The sequence below is a fragment of the Pomacea canaliculata genome, linkage group LG8, assembly GCF_003073045.1.
Source record: "Pomacea canaliculata isolate SZHN2017 linkage group LG8, ASM307304v1, whole genome shotgun sequence".
Classification (NCBI taxonomy): Eukaryota; Metazoa; Mollusca; class Gastropoda; order Architaenioglossa; family Ampullariidae; genus Pomacea; species Pomacea canaliculata.
This window is the reverse complement of record NC_037597.1, coordinates 21,287,346-21,307,679: the sequence shown is the minus strand read 5'-3', so window position 1 is coordinate 21,307,679 and position 20,334 is coordinate 21,287,346.

Genomic DNA, 20,334 nt, shown 5'->3' with positions numbered 1-20,334 from the left:
TCATTCCCTCCCCCGCTTTATTTTTTTATGGCATTTATTTCAGCGATATAGTCGATCTGAGTTGCCATGGCTTGGTGTGTCCTCTACTTAGTAATGTCTTATTTACAATTATTTGTGATTTTCTTTCCCCACACCATCCAGATTTATCCGCCCATATGCGTAACCGTAAATGCACAATTCAAGATAAATGCGTCAAGTGATTGTCGAGTAAACAACGCAGTGAAAATCGCTCTTTAATAACAAAGGAGTAAAAAAAGAATAAAACCATGAAAATTAAATAACATCGTTGGTGCTGCAGTCATGGTACAGGTGTTCACAGAAACCAGTTTGACGTCACGTGACTGACAGTTGGTCGTTGTCCAGTGACGCCATCCGTTTGAGCGGCCATCTTGCTACCCCAGCGCAAGCGATGTTTCTACAAGTTTGCTAGCAACTGATTAACAATGTGCAGTTCAATGGATGTTGGCAGTCTTAACTGGAGTTTTCCTAAAACTCGCGATTCATAGCCTTATTATTATTATCATTATTATTGTAGCTGTCAAGAGAATCACTCAAAATATCTATGTCAATGTGCTTCGAGAAACATTGAAGGACATGGTTGTTATGATTGTTTCGTTTAAATCCGAATTACAGAAACTACCCGGCCAAGCGTATTTCAACTACGAGAAATATTATTCTGCAAACATCTATTTGAGATCACACCAAAAGTGTCAATCAGATGATAACATCAAAGTCAGGTGATGATAAACAGATTAAACATATTTCAGCTTTGCTCCATTTCAACAAGTCCATGGAACCTTATTGGTTGAGAATACTGGGTATGATATAAAATGTTTTGAACAGAATAAAATGTGTTCATTGTTTTGTTTTGTATAGTTTGTATACTTTTCATCAAGATGTCTGCTGTTGAAAGACTATTACGAATATGTTGCATAGTGGTATGTCTGTGAGGTTTTTTTCATAAAAAATTTTATGGTCATTTAAATATCTCTTCCAGAGTGTGGACACATTTACATGATTGAATAAATATAAATATACACGAACACACAAACACACACACTGTCACACTCTTAAGATTCTTCCCGTCAATGATATTTTTAAAATAGCAAAACTAAGCCAGTTTGTCTCTCGTTCTTGAGATTTTTTAAAAATTTATTTATACATATCTGAACACACAACAGACAAATAGAAAAACAGAATGTTTTGCATGCGCTTGAATCGTTGTTGATAAAACTACGAAAGTGTCAGAGTGTTTGTGTGCGCGCGCGCCCACGCCTGCAGTGTTTATGCAGGTGAGATTATGTATTATTCTCCATTCCTCCACCCCTCCATCCTCCTCTCTGAATGTTGTTTCCCTCCCACACACAGAACCTGTCGACATGTCCCCCATCACCACCCTCTCCCCACTCCTACAAGAAATTTCCTCTCCTTGTTCTTTCCGCTCTCCATTCATCTGTCACTCCTATGTCTCAACGCCGGCATGCCGGGTGAGGACTTCTTTTTACTGCTATCGCCGTCTTCCTGCCCACCTCGCCGGCCATTCAGCCACCAAAAATATCTCCATTCAGTCGGCGACTTATAAAGTGTGTATAAAATATCACACTTGTATTTCGCCATTAGTCAAGGACCCCAGCGAGAGAGCCGACGACAGGAAAGGGGGATCGGCGCCGACATGGCAACATAAGTCGGAAACTTTAAGTCCGGGTGGTCAATAACAGCGACCCTTACACCCCAACAACGTGTTCCTTACCCCACGCAGCGCCCACTACAAAAAGCATCAATATTTTAACCCTCCCCAAGTGGCTCGCAGTTCATGCATGTTATCCTAGCTGCGTGCCTCCGGTCCCGGGTGGAAAAGAGTTAATCACAAAACTTGCGGAGGGCGCGGGGTGGTTGACAGCTAAGAGTTAGGGGTGGATGGGTGGGTGGGTGAGTCTGACTGACTAAGAATCTCAAGTGAGGACGATGGTGCCGGCCTATGATGGTCCTCGTGGCTCTGGCAATGTCTACCCACCCGAGCATAGCTGCGGTACGGGGAATTAGTGAGCAAACAACAGCGTCTGTCGCCGTATTCCGACACTGCTCGGCTCGCAGGCCCAGCTGCTCGAAGTGAGCCTACTGACTGAGGCAGGCACAGTGAGGCTAAGACAGGTCCCAGAAAGAAGGTACACTCTGCAAGTACAGTCAAAATAGTCTTTCCATGGAAATGTCAAGGAATCGAAGGTTGGAGGGCAGAGGTTACAAATCACGTGTACAGTCAAATTAATTATTGTGATTTTTTTTTTACATTATTCTTGATCTGTACGCTTTTCACACAAATTTAATTAATAATAATTTAATAAAATTACAATATCAACACCAAAAAAAAATCTTGTAATATCTTTACAAGATTATCACTGACGAGCTGTTGCGGACTTTTTGCTCTGCTCTCAGTAAGCTCAGAGTATGTTTTTCTTTTTGCAGGATCGCGTTACTCGTGCAAGAGTAAACATATAAACCTCGTTCTTGCCACTACGCCTACGATATCCGATGTATACTGCCTTTAACTGGACAATGGAAGGGGAGAGGAGAGCGTAAAGTCATGCGAAGAATGTTGTTGCAGGAGTAAGTGAATGGCTGCAACTGGATGACTGCCTATTATTTTTTTTTTTATTTAAGACATTATTTTCTGGGACAGCAGCACTTCGCAGGTCTTACCCCACATTGAATGATTTTCAGAAATAAAATAATATTGTGAACTTTCTTTAAAATCCTTTAATGTACATTTTCCCCCAAACGTAACCACTGCACAATATTTCCTAAACTGACCTCTGACATCGCTTACAAATTATTTGTATGCCCTTTTATAAAATATTACGGAGAGGCTGTGCCTGGGTTGGTAGCTCATCTTCTGCCTCACTTTCTGCCGGTCGTTGGCCAATCAACGAGAGACATCATTCTTCACGATAAACAATAGCATAATGGGATGACAAGACACGACATTCTGAGTCCACTCACACAAACACATGCGAGTCCATGAAAACACACACATACAATCACACACACACCGTGGCTGTCGTGATGACTTTAATGTCCCCCACCGTGGAAGCTGCTCCAGGACCACTGTCGCCCCTCCCTCTCTCCCCATGCACGCAATCCTACCCCCACCCCAGCCCACGCCAGCCTGCAAAGGTTCCAGCAGTGAGAAGCGACGCGGGACAAACAATATCCCAACAGATGCTGTCGCCCCGTGCCCCGCGCCAGTTTCCGGGGGACGCCAGCGATAGAGCGTTGTTACACCGCCCCGACTCCACGACCATACAGCCGCCCTCGGCACCGATCTCGCCCTCCAGCAGCATCGATTCCCCCCCATATCCCCACCCCACCCAACCCCACCCCACCCCCAAATGCCATGGCGGACAAAATCAAGTTTTTTTTTTCTTTCTCTCTCCAACGCCGGTCGCCGCTTTGCACGTGCAGCCTCGTGCGCCTCCAAGTTACCCGGGCAACGAGAGCTGGAAAACTTGTTTGCCCCTTCTTTTGTCAAGTCTTATCATTTTTCATCCTTCGTTCTCCTCTCTTTCTCTCCCTCTCTCTCTTTCCCTCTCTCACTCTCCCCCACCCCAACCCTCTCTCTCTCTGTCACACATCGATTTTGTCGTCTCCTATTCCTGATAGGAGAAACTGGAACCTGCTCTAACCAGAGAGCATCTAATATTTTGTTTAAGGAGATGATGGTTTAATTTTCTGGCAAGACGGCTTTGCTGAGGGACTGGAGACATATTTAGCCAGACATGACACACGGCCAGATAGGGTCTCAGGTTGAATCAATGTGGCCGCCAGATGAAACATGGCTTTGCGAGGAAACCCGAAAGCGTCCCTGGCGCGTCTTCAATTCACACTGAGGGTTTCCTGTTTATCCTTTTAATAAAATAAATTTGTTTCGCTGTCCTTCGTTCGCTCAGGTCCGGGGAGAGCGAACATTTATATCTAGTGGCTTCGTGCTTCAGTGTTTTTCCGCCTACGATTGTCCGACATTGTAATGGTTCGTTGATGGTCCTCCGTTACTGTAATGGTAATTACGAAGTCGGTTAAGTTTTTGTGATAATGTAATGGTCAATGTAAGTTTTTGTGATAATGTAATGGTTAATGTTAGTTTTCCTGATCGTGTATCTTTACTTTTTTCTGACATTGTTATAGGTTTTTTTGAAAGCGTTTCCAACATTTTCATCATTCCCATTGTAATGTCCTGTGTGCGTTTCACCGACACTGTAATGTGTAATGTCTTGTGTATGTTTTGCCGACTTTGTAACGTCTGAGGTAAGTTTCTCTGGAATTGTATTTTTAATGATGTAAGTTCTGTTGAAATCATGAAGTTGTGTCTCAAGTAATGAAATTGTGACATTGAACACAGCTCTATTAGTCAATATCTCAGACTTTCAAGCTTCGTGGTCAGTCGAGGTCCTTGTGACAATCATCCCGAGGTATCGGAAACTTACCTGGGACTACCTGGGATGATATCTAAGGGTTACTCTATACGTAGTTTCCAACAGTCAGTCAAACGGCGCCTAAAAACCTCATCTCACTTGACAGTTGGAAACACGAAGATCAATAGGTATTCCACAATAGTTCTCCCTCCCAAAACAAATCATGGTAGTCTAACTGGAGTTTCGTTTAAATCAGAAGAAGTTAAGTTCTCCTCTATAGTTTCTTTTGCTTTAATTTATGAATTTATGAATATATCTGTTCGAATAATTTTAATTCCTGACAGTCGTGCGTGTATAATAAGTTGGAGCTCGCTTTGATTGCGATCGCTAGTCTGTCCTACCGATGTCTTCAAGGCTCACGCCAGCACACCTGTCCTAACTGCTGACGCCATCTCAGTCTTTGATCACGTGGTGCTGACGGCCTCTCTGTGCTGCCACGCATCAGATGAGCCACGTTCAACAGCACACTTCTTCTCCTTCTCCTATCCCACCATTTGGTGGTCTCTGGACCATTTTCTTGTCAACATTCAAATTTGACCTGAAAACTTGCCTCTTCTAATTATTATTATATGCGCTTCAAAAAAATAAATAAATATGTTTACAGCACAGGCTACAGAAAGCTCCTTGACATCCAGATTTACAGGCCAGTGAACAGTCTCCTGGTACGGATTGCCCGTTATTTTCTCAGAGCAGTTGCCATATGTCTTAGTACATCCAGGCCAAACGAACCCCGGGAATAATGCAGGGAATTCTTCCGCCTGCACTTTTAATCCTGGTCTTTGTCCTTGCACTTCGTTCAGGTCTGCCACGATCACGTGATTACTGTTCTTGCTTTTCTTGGTCGTGTAACCACAACTGTCCCAGCTCTCAGTTCGCTTATAGTCCACATGGCATTGAGCTTGCCTCCAGACAAAGAACGCTACAAACTGGACGACGACGATGATGATGATGATGATGATGATGATGAAACGGTTTTTGTGATTGGAATGTGTGGTTTAATCGTGTTTCGTCACAGAGACATACCGAGATATTATACAGCATCCGCAGCTGATCTGGTGACCACCAACTAAAATCGTCAGTGAAACACTCCAGTCTGCTACAAGTCTCTCGCTCTGATGTGATTCGCTCAACGGTCACTTCCTTGCGATTAATTTCAATCTGGAGATAATTTATTACCTTTGCTTTCTTGTGCAAAGGCGTAGCACACCCACCCCCACCCTTGCAGGTGCGACAGGTAAAAGCTCTAACTCCTGCAACAACCTGCGTTGTCTCAAACGTCCAGAAAACTTTCTACCCGGCCTCCCAGCAAATCACGCACCGTTCCTTTAGATTTCATTTTACTTTTTTTCTTTTATTTTCTCCTTAAACAGCAACTGCACGTAAAACACAATGACCACAATGGTCGCCGGCAGAGCAAGCCCCCGAGGATCGATAATACCCGAGCGTGGAATCAGCTGAGAAGCGAACGTAAAGTTCCTCCCATCCCCCTACCCCATCACGACCACCCTACTCCCACCCCGAGCAAAGGAGGAGGTAATGCGGAGTGGTGGTGGTGGTGGTGGTGGTGGATGGGAGGAAAGGGGGAGAGGAAGACTAGACGAAACGTCTTTCTCTGATTCTAACGCCATCCGCTAATTTTATTGCTGAGCGCTACCCGAGTCCTGCTGTCAGCGGGGTGTACCGCGTGCAGGTGTCTCGTTGGGTATCGATCGCTCCTCCGCGAACAAAGAGCTCCCTTCAGCCCTCAGTCACGCTGACGTTCTGTGGGCATCCCGGCGTCTGGCGCGCGGGGTCATTAGCACACTCACTCCTGGCTCTCCGGCAAAGTAAGTTTCGCTCAAAGCCAGTCTAGATTGGGGACAGAAAAAGAGAGAGAGAGAGAAAAAAAAAAGAGAAAGGGAAATCATAAAAAGCAGCTTTCATTTTCAAACGCTGATTTTTTTTTTTTTTTGTGCCCCCTATCAAGACATCAAAACGACTTAGCTGAATGTATTTTTATGTGTAGGTGGCTTTGAGTTCGCAGTAGGTACATTCTCCTGGCTCTTCCTGCAAATTGGAGTTTTTCTTTTTTTAAAAAAAATAAATGCCTGAGGCGGTAGGGATTTGGGAATGAAGTCAATAATTTGTAAACCAACGCGAGCTATTACAGCCCTTGAAGTTGGAGATTGTTCTTGTATACAATGGTTTTCTTGCGTTTTACGTCCAGCAAGTCTCGTTGTCAGGTCGATGAGTCTGGCGCCATTGTTGTAGCTTGCTGTACGCATGGTGTACTCATAGTATACTCATTTGTACGCATAATGTACTCATTTGTACGCTTAGTGTACTCATTTGTACTCATGTTGCGGCTCGTGACTCCAAGTGGGCTGTACGTCACCGTTCTTCCAGTTCCGAGGAGGTTACGTCACTGTGGCGCCCTCGAGGAGTCAGAGAGCTGCACGTCACCGTCGCTCGTTTATCAGGAGCTACAGCAGGTGAACGGCCGACTGACAGAGATGAAAACCCGAACGTCACGCGTGACATTGGTCTGTCTTGATCTGAAACTGACCAAAGCAACAAACAAATAAATAAACAAGCGAATCAAAGAGCATGCAGTCATTGGGAGTCTACTGCTCTCCTTTAATCGTGTTTGCCTCTGTTCACAGACATCACTACAAACTGCCCACAGGAACGCCAGCTGCCCACACAACAGCCATTCCGCGTGCGCAAGGCTCGGTGGCTGCTGTCGTTGGCACATCAAGCAGACGACAACAAATGGAGAAACCTAACATAAGCTAATTCCTAAGTCGCATGTCTGCAGTCGGACGCCCTCGGAACTTGGCGCCGGGCGCAGACAACCAAGGTGCAGGCCGAGACCTGACTGATCTCACGTGACCAAAAAAAGAAAATTGTTATCAGCGAGTGATGAGGGTATTTCAACTATTCAGAGCATCCAAAAGAACACACTCACCGGTTGTCAAAGCGGAAGCTGGGGGCGCGGATGTCAGTCACTTAACCTTCCTTTCACCAAGACATACAGTCGTAATGATGGGTGGAAAAAAATTCTAAAAGGTTGAAATCAGAGAACAGACTACTGATAGCAAACTCACCATATAACCCATCTATTTCAGTTTCAGCTTTCTTACATATAAGACGTTGTCCAGACACAAACATTAATCGGTACATTATTTCTTCAATCTAGTTATTTGATGAAAGCCTTTACAATTATTAAACGGTTCGACTGATGATGTTGTTCGTGACCAATCATGTCACTTACATTTCTAATTCAAATGAGGAGAACGGTAACATTCTTGAATCAAACCCTACACCCCTCCCTCCCGTCCAACCCCCGTCCTGGTGAAGAAAGGTGTTGATGGCAGCAGCCGACAGATGTTCTTTTCCCCGGCACACAAAGGTGGACCCCAGATCGTGCCGAGGTCTTTCGACCAGCTAATCCGGGTAGATCACGCTTTGCTTTCATCGTCTTGCTTTTGTTTCTGCGGCCCACCTCGTAAAATTCTTACTTTCGACGAGAGCCGGCAGCCGTGAAGGCGACTTTGTAAACTCACACCTTCCCTCTGATCCTTGTCAATAAAGCCCAAATCGTGGAGTTCGTCGAAGATGTTCGCGGTGAAAGAACGCTTTCATCTAAATCACGCGCACACGCACGCGCCGGGTGTCCGGTTTGCACACGGCACTACGGAAACTGCTAACGGCGGATTGAATGTTGCCATTGGATACCCGTCTGAGCGAAATACCCTCGTTACTGAACAGCTTAGAAATAACCTGGTCGATAGTTTCAGTTTCCTAAAGCTTTGTTTCAACTCTCGTATCGCAGAAGATAATAATAAGTATAAAAATAATATTGCCTCGGCGCGACAGTCGAGAATTTTTTTTTTTAATAAACCTTGCGGCTAAGTATGTGTGTGGAGATTTGATGAGATTTTAATGATTGGAAGCTGTAAGTTTAGACCGTTGTGTCACCATGGTTTTGGCCACTGGAGAGGTCTCCTCCCTTTACCCACGGATTTATGTGCTTGTCTGTCCGAGTGGGAGGAAAAGTCCAACTCCAGTCGCACGCAGACATGTTTGCTGAAAGGCTTCTTCGCTGAGTGGGAAGCAGAAGCGAAAAAAAAAATTGCTCACCTGTTAACCCCAAGAACAACTGAGATTGTCCGGTTCGTCAGGAACACAGAGAAAACACTAATACAATCTTTAAATCTGATGATAATTTCTATCTGAGGCAAGGCACCCTGGAAAACAAGGAGGGGGAGTGGACAGCTCTTGCTGGCTGTAGCCAGACTACTTCTGCTTCCTAGAGGATTGTACCCGTCTTATTGAAAATATTAAAAGACTACTCAAAGGAAGCCACAATTAAAGTGTTGTAGGAGTTCCTCCCCGTGACATGTCTTGACATTTGCCATTGACATCTCTACAGCACATGCCATTGGTTTAGTCAGCTGACGTCCCGAGAGCGCATGCCATTGGCTGAATATGCTGCAACACATGTGTTGGGTGCGAAACGACCCTACAATACATATCATTGAGTGTGTTGATTGGGTATGAGGTGTGTAGCCAATTATTATTTCAGAAAAATCAGCTACAACGGCAACGACGACTCAGAACAATTTTGTCTTCTCTAATCTTGAGTCAAGATGAGATGACGATGATGTTCTGATGTGGCGGTAATTGTGATCAGGGAAGCATTTTTGTTTCCGTGTCTTACAGTCCAGACTGTATGAATTTTGTGTTATGTCACTCTACCCCAGGTAATCTGTGCCACAGCTTTGTAACTGTGGTCCTGGGGATAAGGAAACATCGGCGGAATCTGGACTCGACCTTATAAATACAGAAATAAGACACGTGTCCCTGATTTCCCTGGTTTTGCCCCCGAGACAAATGACATCCTCGCTTCATGGATACACCCAGGTGTATGAAACTCTTAGACTAATTGGTCACCTAATCAGACAGGTGCACAGCCCCGCGTGCTCAGAGTACAGGTGGCCACAAGCAGTTGCGTGACATCATGCACGCACACTCAACACGCATTATTTCTCTTCGTTCTCTCTGACTCCTCATCACTCCTCATTCTTCATCATCCACCCATCCCCTCTCCCCAGGTTCAAGCAAATCAGCGCAATTATACATAGACACAGCATGAGAGGGATGCAGTTTATGAAATTACTTCAGAGCCCGGGGCAATCTGTATCCTACACTATGCGAGGCGGCCATCAAAGTGCGGAGCCTGGGAAAATGTTGGTGTGTAATCTGGGAATGATAAATGCCGGCCTCGCCGAAGATGAATCCCTGTTAGTGGCCTGCCGGCACGAGCGACGCCATCCTTTTCGGTCTTCCAGCCAATGAATACCTGTCGCCTCGTCATGTCCGCGCGAGGGGCTTCCAAAACGTGGAGACACCACTTCCGGTGTTTCTGCGACTGCGCGGGGATCCTGTATCGCGTGGCATCCGGTACAGGGATCTACTGGCCGCGGTCTCGCGACAGACGAGACCAGACAAGACCCGTGGTCTGTCAGGAAGCAAGGGTGGAAGAAGCACCTGCAGTTTATCACGCCGACAAAGATATATGACAATGTGTCTTGCAAAAAAATAGTCGCCGGCATCCTCCCTCCGTGCCGAGGGCTGCAACAGTCGGCGTGGGATGCCTTTTGATTAGGATGTTAGTCTCGCTTCCAGATCTTCTGTCTTTTTTTTTTTTTTTTTCAATAATTTTTTCCACTGCAAAAATTTCTGAACTTTTTTCTCGCGCGCCTGCAGTGGATTATTCGTGTGTGAGTGCATTTGTATGCTCTGGGTATGAGTTTATAAGTTTATGTGTGTTAGTGTTGTTACATAGATAAGCAAAACTAAGTTTAAAAAATAAGTTACGGATTGGTTTCTTTTTGATATGTTGTGGGAACCTTTTTTGACTCGTTGAACCTATTTCGATCAGGAACTTGGAAAGTGAATTTTGGTAATTAAGAATGAAAATGGAACCGACAAGGTTCGCTGATCTTTCTGAACTTTTGATGACAAGTTGAATAAAAAAAATTGCAGAATGTCCAAACATTGGGTGGAAAGAATACTGAACTGATAACTGATCAAAAGATAGACAATGCCGTTCATAAGTTTTATTATTATGGCCAAACGTCTACACCGGAGTCAGTTTTTACTTTTTTCTTCCATATCACAAACATTCATCATCGTATTAACATATAATTTCCTGATGTCGGTACGTACAGACTGTTATACCATTATTATCTCAGTTTTACAACGGTCTCTCACATATCCTCTCAGTGTTAGCAATCTGAATTCACTCGTTGACATCTCCTACCACCGGTCTCATCGCATCGTTACATTTATCGTATTTGCCGTCGTTACAGTCCTCGCCGCTCCCATTCTAACAATCCCCGCGCCTCGTTTTCTCTCATCCAGTTTGGAAAAAAAAATGCTATCCCCACCTTTGGAAATCAGCGCTCTTTCGACGAATGGCCCCTTAATTCTGCTTAATGTACAAACACTCCGCCGTCAAAGCCAACTGATTGGCTTCCTAGCAGCGTTAAGGCCGCCACAATCGCACGTCATATGGGCATCATTTCCCTGGCTCTTACCTCCCCTTGCTCGACCTCCACTCCTTCCTGTTTTTCAGGTTGGCGGTCCTAGCATTGTCTCCCTTTGCTGTCTTCTCCTTCTCTCTTTCTCTCCTCCTCCCTCCCACTTCGTCCCCAGGGCCACCCACCCAGCGCCGTTATCTCCCCCTTTTTTTACGCCCGTCCCACCACATCATCGTCCAGAATCCTCGCTCCTAGCGCTGTGCTGGCTGCTCGACCATGCCCTCACCGCCATCGGCAGACGACACCATCATCGGTCTCCTGTCACGAGCGCAACTGTCGTGCCGCCCGCCTCTGCTGCGAGACCCGGAGCCGATCCTGAATGATGCTGAAAGGTGCCGGCGGCCATTACCCGCCGATTAATTGGCCTCGGACACGTCCTGATTAATAAGCTTCAATGGCCATTCTCTCCCTTGACTAGCTGCTGACAGCGGACTTTACCCTTCATCGGCCCTGTCTTTATGTCATATCTGGTTTTCCTCTGCTTTTCCTGAAGTGCAAAAGACTAAACTTCAAAAAGGAAAGATTTTTTTTTTTCTTGCTGAGGAAACAGTGAACATGAAATACGAATTTTCGTCTGTTGCATTTTTTATATCTAATTACTTCACTTGCGGTTTTTTTGTCATTTGATGTGTCTCTAATTATGTGAGCTCTAGAGCTTTCTGAGGTGAAATGTGATTCTGTAAAAATGTCTTTCAGTAACATGGAAATTGTTTTAGCGCTGATACACAGATTATCATTAAGATAATAATACTCCCCATTTACATGGCGCAGTTTCATTAATCATTAAGCTTTGCAATACTAAAAGGACAGTAAATTAAACATCAAACAGACAGCAGAAACATAATACTAAATATATCACATATCTACATAAGACATCGTACAAGTCATAAGAATGTAACATAACAACATCCCACACAATCAAAAACATTAGCACTGATATATGGAACAACAATAGTTGAATAGTCTCAAGAAAATCTTCAGTACAAATTATCAGTAAATTAATAAATCTGTCATCACGTGAGCTTTGATTTATGAATTTTAATGAGCTAGAATATTGCCGTCCATTTGCCACACTCTCTGTCCCAAAAATTAACTCCTTTTCATTCTTTATTGTTTCATCTTTTCTTTGCTTGGCAACCGTTTAGAGATATGACGGTTAACCGAAAGTGTCCTTCAGTTTATGCAGTTCTCTCTTACTTTTATTTGACTTTTATATCTGCTTGAAGTCGAGGCACAAATGTCAATAAAGTTTTAACTGGGATTATCATGCTGGGTTAGGAAACGAGGGCAGAAAACCTTTTTTTATTTTAAAAAAGGAGTCAGTGAGTGTAGTAAATACAGCAAAGCTAGTGAAAGTCAAATGGCAGAATAATTTTCGAAGATTTATTTCACAAATTAACATGGAAAACCCTTTTTTTGCAGTCTCAGCTGTAGGCGAGACAAGTATCATACTTGACAATGAATACTTCTCACACGAGAAGCTGTCCTTGAGATTGACCTACACTAGCCTCAGTTATCTGGGAAGGTTTTTCCTAATTTATATTTTCCTTTTATTTTATTTTTAATCTGTTAATTTATTTGTATGACGTTGAATTCTCTGCTTTGAATGTAGTGTCTTTGGAAAGTAAAAAATGTCTCAACGAATATGTTGCTCACTAAGAGAGACCGAGACATTAACTGTCTATGTCCGTAGTTGCAATGCTCTCGTCTCGCAAATTATTTTACGCGCTTTATGTTTTAAGCTCATTTCCCCACCATTAAGGCGCTCCAGGCACTAAACAAAAACATGAAATAATAACAATAATAGCAACTACTACTATAGCTGCCACTCTTTAGACAAGATGGCCCTGACGACCAAATAGTTGCGGAGACCATTGGTGGAAGACGTAGTCTTCGGGTGCAAACGACTTGGCGCATCATGGCGAACGGCACAACGGAAAGCACAGACACAGGAGACACCAACGGGTATGCAGATTCAGAAACGAGGCAAAAAAAGGGAAAAAAAAAGACAAAAGACCTCAAGAAGGAACATTACTCTCATCAAAGGCCATAAAGCTTGGCCGCGCTCTGAGATTTTTATTATCATATTATTATCATTTGTTATTTCATTATCTATTATTAAACTTTTCAACGTTAAATAAATTTCTGAAATTACTTCTTTGTTATTTGTTATCAGATTTGGAGAAGCAGCCATTCATCTCAACGTTACTGGCCTAAGAAATTTTTTTTTCTCATGTTCGAATTTGTTTTTTTCTCATTTGGAGTAACGTGGCACTTGACACTTCCAGAGGCTCAACGTTCGCCAGTTCAGCAGACGACAGAGAAGCGATAAGGCAGTGTGGGTCATTGTTTCTCTTTTTACAAAACTGAGAGGAAAGAGCGAAGGCTGGGGTGGGAGATGGGATGGGGTAGAAGGCGAGAGGCAGACGGTTGGTGCGAAGCGGTGTTGACACAAGGAATTGTCGCTGTTGCCCTTGGAAACGAGGCATGCATCCTGCCACCTTGTCAAAGGCTATTAGTTAAGGCGGTGTGGAGATGCGGGCCATGGTAGCATGAAAACTAGGAAGATTATAATGGAAGCATGTTTTCTCCACCCCTCCTCTGCTTTAGCCATTTTTTTCCCCGAAATCGTGTGGATGGTCAAAACTTCTCGTCCTCTTCCTCATTTTCTTTATTTAATTTTTTTTTTTTTTTTTTGGTCTCGCCAAACTCTTTTTCTTACAAATGAAACAAAAAAAATGTGTTGTTAAAACGTAATTAATTACATAAACTTCTTTTAGGTAGAAAAATATAAGCAGCTGCTATAGTTACAATAGTTTTGAAAAATATGATGCTTTGATTATTTTAAGCATTGTATCGTTAGACGGTGAACTGTTGGCTCGTTTGTAGTCTGAAGTGTACATTGCATTGCACGTGCCTTCACACAGGGAAATGCACTCGAGAAATTCTGTTGTTGTTGAAGATGTTGGCGTACTTTGTTCATACTGGCTTCCATGTGAGTAGTTTTACAGAATCCTCTTCTCAAAGTTGGAAAATAAATGGACAGCTTTACCTTTGCACAAAGGAAGTCTTCCTTTAGCCATGCTATTAGGAGGTTCGAACTGTGGTAAGAGTAAAAAAAGGATCGATCATCCACCTGGCCAGCCACCTGTACCCACCTCCACCGCTATCACCATTGCGCATGCGCTGTGTTTGTTCTGACGTCTAGTGACAGCTCACGTGGTCAGCGGACCCACCAGATCCAGGTGTCCTCGAGCAAGAGGTCATGTCAGACGGTACCAGGAGGTTGCGTCCAGCTGCCAGAGGGAGGTATGAGGTCGGAGGTGGCTGAGGAGTGGGTGGGAAAGGTCGAGGTACTTGTTTAATTGCCGGAGGGCAAGGGGAGGTGGGGAGGGCCAGGAGGGCATGGAAATCTGGCCGGAAGCCGGTTCTCGTGGGAAAGACAGAGGCAGCCGTTAATAATTGATCAGCCTCGTCTTCGATTAGGGTTCGACCTCGTGATTGCGTGCCATCACTCGCGGCCCGGCACGCGCCAGCGCGGCTCGCATGACATGGGAAACGGATGAGGAGGATCAGCTCCCGCCGAGAAGGTGGGCAAACTCGACCTCGCGCGCCGCCAGGAGTGTTGACTCGCGTGTCACGTTTCTCATGGAATCCTCCCAACCATGTCGCCCGCCTCCCTCATGGCCGGCCGCCCCTCTCAGTCTCTTTCTTTCTTTCCGTCTTTCTTTGTTTGAAAAAAAAACTTTCTTTCTCTCTCTTTTTTTAAAATCATTTCTGTCAGGTGAATGAATGTTGGGAATGTGCTAGTGTTGAGATACCTGAGTCCATCCAGAGATGAGAGGACAACTAAATATGTGTATGATTGTAATAGTTATTCCTCCTTTTTCAGTCTCACACACACACTGTACTTTTGTACTTAGCCATACAGCACTTTCCTACACACGCTCGCACGCACATACACACAGAAACACACAAAGGAGATAATAGTTTTTAAAGCATTTTTCCTGTGTGGAGACGATGGCAAGACGAAAGTGTACAAATGAACCGACAGAAGCATAAACGTCAGCAAGCAAACCATAGCAAAAAAAAAACAAAAAAAAACAAAAACAAACAAACAAACAAACAAACAAACAAAAAAAAACAATTAAAAAAACAAAAGAAGAAAATGTTTGTTTGTCAAATATTCCCGTAGATGATTTAGTAACATTTCACACCAAGCTTTCTACTTTCATATCTCTCTTTATTTTATTTATTCATTTATTTTTGCTTCGAAACTACAGTCAGATCAAAAAGGGAAAACAGGTGTGTGGGAAAAAAAATCAAAGCAAGTTTTGCCATCATCCCTGTCATCGGCGCGATGACACACGCTGTGTGGACCACCGACTCTCCCTGACGTCCCTGCTACCTGGGCCAGCGTCAGTCTGATGCACGCGAGTGTTGCTGCTGACGCCTGGCGTTGCGGTGCGTGCGAGAGCGCCATTGTTCAGCCATTCATTTTGATGTAGAGCCAACTGCGGGCCACTGCGCAATGCCCACGCCAGCCCTCCACAATGAGTGCACAGAAATCGGAGGATTTCTATGGCGTCTCAACACACAACGGACTACCCCACCCCCCTCACCCAGCCTCCCACGTGCTGGATGTCGCTGCGTAGCGGCTTTTTTTTTTTTTTCCCTGGAACAAAGGGTGTAGACAAAGACAATGTTTTAGGTTCATTTTGATTTTGCATGGCTAATATAATAATTAAAATAAATGGCTGAGGTGTTTGACGCTGAAAGTATTTGTTTACCTTGGCCTGAACGAGGAACAACAATGGAACATCAACGTTTGAATTTGTTGTCACAATGTAAAGATGGTGTTTGGTGCGTGGGTGGTTTCATTGGATTGTTGGAAAACAACACAGGTAAAATAATTTGAACAGATAATTTTCAAGAAACTGAAAGCCGACGGTCTGGATTAAGTCCTGACCAATAGTGTGTGCGGCAACAAAGAGAAGAAAAGTGTGGACACAAACGTTCGCTACACGGTTAATGAAAGTACTTCAGGGGAATACAACCGTTCTCTACATGGTCAATGACAAGTAAATCAGAGGGAATCAGTCACACTATTATGGGATATCTTCATCACTTGAAAATAATGAACTCGTGGATTGTGTTCTTTCTTTACCTTTTTTAAAAATGGTTTGGTTGTGAGCTTGGCTCCCACGTCTCTCTGATGCACCTACTGTGCTCACTGTATTTGAATGATACATCAGCAGTATTGATGGTGGTACAGCCGCTGTCTCGCTTTTATTTTACTTTTTTGCCTGAACGGTTATTGTTTGTGTTGTGTTGTTGCGAAAAGTACCCGAGTATATAGATACTGAGCAATGCTGGAGGACGGAGGTCGGAGGTCGGTGGAGACGCGCTTGTCTACAGGCTCACAAAGAAAGGGGAGGCAAACACGCTGCCAGCCAACGGAGGCCGCTAGATGGCAGCAGCTGTTATCACTACATGTGGGATGCCTGTGACTATGTGAGAGATACGAGAGGGTGTATCTATGTCAGATACCTGTGTGAGAGAGATATGAGAAGGTATGTGTCAGATGTGTGTGAGCACTGTATATGACAAAAAAAGATAAGAGTAGATTTTTTTAATTTGAAACTTTTATTGAAAAGACCTTCGGCTCATTTCAAGGGAGACTAAAAACAACAACAACAACAAAAAAAGGTATGCCTACACCTACACAGCCTACATCACAACACCTACACAGTATACATCATTGAATAATTAACTGACAATAGTCAAATTTTAAATAACTTAAAAACTTCAAATGCTAAGGTACATGTATAATTTTCTTGATTGATACAGGTAGGCTTCCTAACATTATAGTTAACATTATAACCTAACATTAGTTAGTAACAAGGACAAGCGAACAACTGACGGATACTGTATATCTTGTTGAGGAATGTATTTCCTTCTCATGTCGCTCCACCGTGGACTGAAGAACGGAAACTGAATTTGGATTCTTAAAAGGGACATAACAGAGCATGAACAAATAACAAAACACAAACCACGTGACTTCAGACAAGAAACGCCGAAGCCGAGAACGAATTAGAGCATTACGAACCATTATGTGTTTCACAACGTTTATGTACGTAAGGGATCGCACAGAGGGGAGGCTGCTGGGGGAACACGTGACTAGCTAGGAGTAGACTAAACTTAGCGAATGGCCAGCTGCACGGAACTTCCATAACAGTATATTACAATCCCTTGTACTGGACCAGCTGTCGAGGGCTTTTGTCAGGTTTGGGTGAGAAAGGGTCATAAGGTGGACGCCGACAGACCGGATCACGATTTGTGTGTCTGCGTGTGTGAGTTGTTGGGAAGGGGAGGTCAAAGGTGGAAGGTTGAAACGAGTACGTGGATGGGGCCCCCAAACGTCATTAACCCTCCCTAGCTGCAGATGTAGCCCCTGGTGTAACCACAACAGCTACAGGGAGTCTTTACGTCACTAGCGGCTACGTCACGAGGTTGGCACCACGCGGAAATGTAATTAGTGTAGCGTCACATCGCCCTTCGCGATGGTAAGGGTGACGTAGCATCTCGCGTACCTTGAAACCTGACCGGTGTCTGCAACTTGCAATCACTGCATGTGTGTGTTGGCATATGTGTGCGTGTATATTCATGAGCGTGCGCGTGCATGAATGAGTGTAGGCAGGAGTGTGTAGGTGCATGAACGCGTCTACGTCCTCCATTATCCTCGTCACCGGTGCGTACGTGCCTCGAAAGAACAAAGGCCAGTGGGACGAGGTTGGAGGACAACCCTTTGATACAAGCCGCCAGGCGTGCGTTCGGAGACTGTTCGTTTCGGAGGACAAAGAAGAGCGCACGTTAAAGGAAGGAGGGGGTTAGCGATGGAGGACAGAAAGGGGAGACAACTGTTAGCAAGGGGAGGGAGAACAGCGATTTATGAGAGCGTTTGCGTCACGAAGACCGTTGAGGTGGAGCTCGTGCTCTGACGCCTAAGACGTAAGTCTGACGTCGACTGGAGACAAGAGGATCAGTCCAGTCCCCCACACGCGCGAGCTCATTTCAATTCGGGACACGGCGCTGTTAATTGTCCTTCGCCAAGCAAAAAGAACTCCGAGAGAGAGAGAGACCGGTGAGCACGCAGGTGCGCGCATGAAAAGAATCCGGCGCCGACACTTGCCCGATCACGATACCTCCCACCACCTCCTCCACCCTCACCTCCCACCCTCCATGTGTTTGCACGTCCGCGCAGGCCCGATCGATCACGTGGCGCACGTGCGAGGCCGCCACGAGCATCTGTGTTTACAGTCTCGGCCAATCAGCTACCGAGCAGCTCACGGCGCGCAGCCAATCGGAGAGCTAGCTTTCGTCTGGCCCTCCGACCAATGGCGTGCCTCGGCGCTGGATACGAGCAGACGACAGACATCGCGACTAGCGTCACCACGCTACCGCTGCCATGGCTACAGTGCGTTAGGGATGGCGGTTGGCATGGATACGAGAGATGCTAGACTTTAAGCGGGCAGGTGGTCGTGTCAGTGGCAGCTGTTAAAATCGCGTTTTCTAGGGTTTTTTAAAAATTTAAAACCTCCAAACTGTACTCGTAATCTTTTCACATCGCTGCCTTTCTGTTGTGCTTCACCATCCCACCCCCTCATTCTTATGTTAAGTTGTTCACTCTCTGTATTTACATGGAAATAGACTACACACGGATTGAAACATGAATATAAAATTTAATTTTGTTTCACAGCTCCCAGCTGTGGATTGGTTAAAAAAAGAAAGAAAAAAATATTTATGAATGACTAGATTATGTTGGAGAAAAAAATGCAGTGTAGAAGATACGACAATCCACTAATATGATTGTTTTACTGCTACCTTCCTCGAAATTTTTTAATAGCTTGACTTTTTAAAAAAAATAAAGATCAAAGGTTAGTTTGCATTTAAGTAGAACTTGTGTGATTGTGCCTACCACCAGGGCCGCCGAGAGCCAGCACGGGCCCGGGGCAAACGACCTCTCCGTCCTTTGTAATTGTAACCGTAAATTATTTTCCCAGTATATAACAATAAGTTTACAATATTGTCAATATTTACATTTCATTCAGTACTGTAATATATAGACTGTAAACATTAGGACAAGTGCACTAGAATTTACATCACTACTTGAACAATGTGAGTGGATTAGTAAATGAGAAAAAAAGTGACGGCAAAGGATCGAACTTGTAGTACTCTGCTCCATAGAAAACAATTCCCAGAGTATGGAACTGTTAAGTCAATCTTTTTTAAAAAATAAAAGGGAGGTGGGAAACGAAGAGGAAAAAGAAATCCTCTAAGGCCGGGCCCCTTCACAGTCGGGTACACCAGACCTCCCTGCCACCCTCTGGTCAGGCCTGGGTACCCCTGTAGCAGCTAAGTACTTACCGTGAACTTTGTTTTCCCTCGAACGTTCAGCAAGCAATTCTTCAGCATGGCTTATGCGCTTAAAATAACATTTTCCACTTTCATGACAATTATGGTGAATGTGCACATGCTTAGGAAGGTGATAAAACACCCATGCGAGTAGAAATTACGGGGAAATTAAGGAGGAATTTCTTTCTTCGGCACTGGAGATTTTTCTCGGATATGCATTTGTCTAGATCGATTTAATTATTCATATATTTATTGTAGAACTCTTGTATTTACAGCGCTCACCGTGAATACTTTATGGAGATAAATTGTCGATTATCTGCTAATATTATCTAGTATTATCTAATACCTCTTAGAGTTATTTTCCTTCTTTACACATGTCTGTATCTCATCGAACTCCCTCCCCCCTCTCTCTCTCTCTTCCTTTTCTTGTCAAGCAGCCCCGGAGGGGAAGATGACTACTACAGTTGGAGCAATTAATGATGCCACTTACATCGTGCTCACAAGAACAGGGCTTGGAGAGGAAGTCATTCTATTAATTTGATCGAATGCGTGATGGACTCGACTACGGTGTTATTCAAACAACGAAAGTTGTTGCCACACTTCCGGATTTAATAACCCCGCGGGCACGATCGAACTCACGGCCACTCAGAAACTAATGCTTTTTCACACTTGGGTGCGCTGCACGCACTGAAACACAACGACTCAGGTAAGTGTACACTTCAAGGACGGAGGGAGCAGGAGGGATGGGGAAACATAATTTAAAACTGCGGCAGTGGAATTCGCCGCTCGTAGAACAATGCGCGCCTGCAGCCTGTCAGTGTTTCTTTCGGTGGCGCAGCCTGGGACACTGATCATCTGACAATGGC